Below are 5,147 nucleotides of genomic sequence, written 5' to 3' on the forward strand. Positions count from 1 at the left end.
ATGTGGCTGCAGGGAGCCCTCGTGCCCTGGCCCTGACTGAAAAGTTCCGGGCAGATCCCCAGGGAGTGTAAATCAGCTGGAGTCCCCCTGAAGTCGGTGGGCGGGATCCCTAGTGGGTACGGTCTGGTGTAGGGTGATTGAATCATAGAATCATAGAATATCAGGGTTGGAAGGGACCTCAGGAGGTCATCTAGTCCAACCCCCTGCTAAAAGCAGGACCAATCCCCAATTAAATCATCCCAGCCAGGGCTTTGTCAAGCCTGACCTTAAAAACTTCTAAGGAAGGAGATTCCACCACCTCCCTAGGCACCGCATTCCAGTGTTTCACCACCCTCCTAGTGAAAAAGTTTTTCCAAAGATCCAACCTAAACCTCCCCCACTGCAACTTGAGACCATTACTCCTTGTCCTGTCCACTGGGGTCAGACCCCCAGCGGGTGGGCGTTGCTCAGATTTGTTAGAATCACCGGGGCTAGAACCGCACCGAGTGTAAACTAGCCGCAGCTCCATGGGAGTCACACCAGCTCGGGATCAAGCCCTCATCAGTGCAGGGTAAAATGGCAACTTCTAATTCCTGGCCCTCAAGCCCAGGGAAGCACTTGGCCCATCACGCACCCTGTGCTTGGCTCATCAATGCCCTGCATTGGGTGTTGTCATTTACACCTGTGCAAAGAGACTCTGGAATGCACCATCCTCCCTGGGTGATGATTTACACGTACCGGGCGCTGGTGTAAATGGTGACGTGTGGTGCCAGGGACAATCAGGCCCGTGAGAATTGGGTTATAACTTGAGGCCGCTGCCGGCGTCCAAGCTATTGGCCCTGTTCTGGGCTGCCCACGCTCCCTCGTGTCTGTCTCTCTGCTGCATTTCAAGGGAGCCCATTACCAGGGTATGTAGGTGCTGACCATGGCCAAATGAAAGCCGCGTAAGACTTGCACCCGAAGTGATTCTGTTCTCACATTTCTGTTGCTTGGCTGCTTGTATCTGGGGCGACTGAGACTGTTTATAGGCCGGGCATAGCACCGACCCTTTGAAGCATGACACCTGGCAACTTCACTCATCTCATTTCCAAGCACCAGCTGACTCCTAATGTGAATTTTATGCATAGATTGCAAGGCCAGGAAGGACCATTGTGATCACCTGGTCTGACCCCCCTGTAAAACACAGGCCAGAGACCTGCCCCACAATAATGCCTAGAGCAGCGCTTTTAGAAAAACTTCCAATGTTGATTTTTAAATTGCCCATGATGGAGAATCCACCACGACCCTGAGGAAGTTGTTCCACTTACTCTCACTGGTAACAATTTCTGCCTCCTTTCCAGTCTGAATTTGTCTAGCTTCAGCTCCCAGCCATTGGATCATGTTCCACCTTTGTCTGCAAGACTGGTGAGCCCGTTGCTAAATATCTGTTCCCCATGTAGGTATTTATAGACTGGAATTAAGTCCCCCCTTAACCTTCTTTTTGTTCAGCTAAACAGATAAGGCAGGTTCTCTAATCCTTTAATCCTTCCCTTGGCTCTTCTCTGACCCCTCTCCAAATTATCAACATCCTTCTTGAACCATGGACACCAGAACTGGGCACAGGATCCCACCAGCAGTCGCACCAGTGCCAAAAACAGACGTAGAATAACCTCTTTGCTCCCACTTCCGATTCCCCTGGTTTTGTATCCCAGGTTTGCATTAGTCCTTTCGGCCACAGCATTGCAATGGGAGCTCATGTTCAGCTGGTTATCCAGCCCCACCCCCAAATCTTTTACAGAGTTCCTGGTTCCCAAGACAGAGGCCCCCATCCTGTAAGTCTGGCCTGTGTTGTGTGTTCCTAGATGTCGGCATTTAGGGCCTCTGTGTTACCGCACGGCCGCAGCAAGGGTGAGCTTAGCTGGAGATTAGACTGTTTGTCAGCTCCCTGCCATGCAGGCCTCCTCAGCTGTGGGGGCTTCTCCCACCCTTCCTGCCCTCCCTGATCTGCTATGGGGGTTTCCCGCACCCTCCCTGCTCCATCGGAGTGGGGGCTGGGAGGGCTTATGAAACATCCCTGGGGTGGGGGAGGGCCAAAGGGGGATGAGGGCCAGGTGCCACCCTGCAGGGGGTGATGTGCCAGGACTCACAAAGGGGGAGACACCCGGTTCAGTGCCAGCCGGGGAGCATGGGGCCCTTGGCACCGCTCTCTGGGACAGGATGCTCAGCTCCGGTCCATGTCGGGTGTGGGGCAGGGCTGTGGGGGGTGGAGAGCCGGGTGGACCCTGTCCCAGGGCCCAGGCAGCTCACACAGGGCAAGTCTGGCCGCCAGACCTCATCCCAGCGATTGGCTGCCACCGAGTGCCCAGCACCCAGCGTGGAGGGGAGAAGGAAGGAAGGGGCAGGGACTCACCTGTCTGTCTGTCTGTCGGTCGGTCTAGGCAGCTGGTCCAGAGCACTGGGGTACTGTGCCAGGTGCTGGGTCCTCGGGGAGTTTATAGCCCAGCGGTGATGGGCGGGGGGAGGGTGAATTTGGAAATGGGACCAGATGTGACAGTTCAAACCGAGTGAAGACACAGATAAGAGATGGCAATCTGCCCCCTGCTTCTGCTCAGCTTCCTGCTGCCCCCTGCCGTGCCCTGGAGTGGCTTGTGGGGCCAGCGTTATCTCTGCTGAGTCACTGCCTGGCGCTGGGGAGGGGGCCCTGGGGCAGGGGCTGAGGCAGACGGACGGCCCAGAGGGGCACATGGGGCAGGATTCCTGCAGAGAGAGCATGGGGTGGGGGACACAGCAATGGTTTAACTTCCTGTAACTTCCTGCCTGAGTGACCCACCGCCCCACCCCCCGTTCCCAAGCACCCAGAGGTGAGCACCCAGCAACCACCCACACCTGTCCCTGAGCACCCAGCGGTGAGCAATCCACCCCCGCACAGCTGTCTCACAGCCCCCCCATCCACCCACTCATGTCCCTGAGCACCCCTCACAAGGCACCTGCCACCACCATATACACCTGCCCTGAGCCCCCAAGCCCTGAGTGACTCCTGTGACAGGAATCAGACTCACCCCAAGTGCTGTAAATCCGGGTCTCTCTCCCCACAGTTCACTTGTGTTTGCTAACGATGACGGGAGGTGGGGAATGGGGGGAGGGGCGATAACCCAAACCGTACAGCGATGGCGCCAGTGGAATGAGGAGCCTGGGCTGCCTGTTACAGACCGTGCTGGGGAAGAGGCTGTTGACTCAAGGTCTGTTATCCAGGGACTTGGACACAGGCTCAGAGTCGCTGACCCAAAGGCCTGCGAGGGGCCTGGGGCAGGCTGGGAGCCTTGGTTTTCACAGATGTTACAGCCAGAAGGGACCATTGTGATCATCTCGTCTGATCTCCTGCGTCACATGGGCCAGAGACCCCACCAGTGAGTTCTGTGTCCGGCCCAGAGCGTCTGGTTTCACTAGAGCAGATCTGTAGAACTGACCCGTCCCCACCATTATTTACCGCTCCACCAATTCTTCTCTCACCTGCTAATATCACCAGCAGTGATTTTAGATTATCTTCCAGATCATTGCAGAAGATATTGATTGTCATAGGGTTGAGAACTGATCCCTGCAAGACCCTGCTACATACACCCCTGGTGGATGGTGATTCCCCATTGACAGTTACCTTCTGGGATCTATTAGTTAGCCAGTTCTTACCATATTTAGTATGAGTGACATTGACGGTTTTATATTGTAGTAGGTTTTTAATCAGAATGTCCATTGGGACTAAGCCAAATACCTTACACAGTCCAAGTCTATCATGTCAACACAGGTTTCAGAGTAAGAGCCGTGTTAGTCTGTATTCGCAAAAAGAAAAGGAGGACTTGTGGCACCTTAGAGACTAACCAATTTATTTGAGCATAAGCTTTCGTGAAAGCTCATGCTCAAATAAATTGGTTAGTCTCTAAGGTGCCACAAGTATCATAGAATCATAGAATCATAGAATATCAGGGTTGGAAGGGACCTCAGGAGGTCATCTAGTCCAATCCCCTGCTTGAAGCAGGACCAATTCCCAGTTAAATCATCCCAGCCAGGGCTTTGTCAAGCCTGACCTTAAAAACCTCTAAGGAAGGAGCCATTGATCACTACCCGTTGAGCCCGACAACCTAGCCAGCTTTCTACCCACCTTATAGTGCATTCATCCAGCCCATACTTCCTTAACTTGCTGACAAGAATACTGTGGGAGACCGTGTCAAAAGCTTTGCTAAAGTCAAGATACAATACATCCACTGCTTTCCCTTCATCCACAGAACCAGTAATCTCATCATAAAAGGCGATTAGATTAGTCAGGCATGACCTTCCCTTGGTGAATCCATGATGGCTGTTCCTGATCACTTTCCTCTCATGCAAGTGCTTCAGGATTGATTCTTTGAGGACCTGCTCCATGATTTTTCCAGGGACTGAGGTGAGGCTGACTGGCCTGTAGTTCCCAGGATCTTCCTTCTTCCCTTTTTTAAAGATGGGCACTACATTAGCCTTTTTCCTGTCATCCGGGACTTCCCCGGTTCGCCACGAGTTTTCAAAGATAATGGCCAATGGCTCTGCAATCACAGCCGCCAATTCCTTCAGCACTCTCGGATGCAACTCGTCCGGCCCCATGGACTTGTGCATGTCCAGCTTTTCTAAATAGTCCCTAACCACCTCTATCTCCACAGAGGGCTGGCCATCTCTTCCCCATTTTGTGATGCCCAGCGCAGCAGTCTGGGAGCTGACCTTGTTAGTGAAAACAGAGGCAAAAAAAGTACATTAGCTTTTTCCACATCCTCTGTCACTAGGTTGCCTCCCTCATTCAGTAAGGGGCTCACACTTTCCTTGGCTTTCTTCTTGTTGCCAACATACCTGAAGAAACCCTTCTTGTTACTCTTGACATCTCTCGCTAGCTGCAGCTCCAGGTGCGATTTGGCCCTCCTGATATCATTCCTACATGCCCGAGCAATATTTTTATACTCTTCCCTGGTCATATGTCCAACCTTCCACTTCTTATAAGCTTCTTTTTTATGTTTAAGATCCGCTAGGATTTCACCATTAAGCCAAGCTGGTCACCTGCCATATTTACTATTCCTTGAAATACAGCCAGCTCTCCTGGACTCCTTTCCCCTTCAAGTTAGTCCCCCAGGGGATCCTGGCCATCCGTTCCCTGAGGGAATCGAAGTCTGTTTTTC

Source organism: Lepidochelys olivacea (assembly GCF_965140295.1).
Source record: "Lepidochelys olivacea isolate rLepOli2 genome assembly, chromosome: 1".
Classification (NCBI taxonomy): domain Eukaryota; kingdom Metazoa; phylum Chordata; order Testudines; family Cheloniidae; genus Lepidochelys; species Lepidochelys olivacea.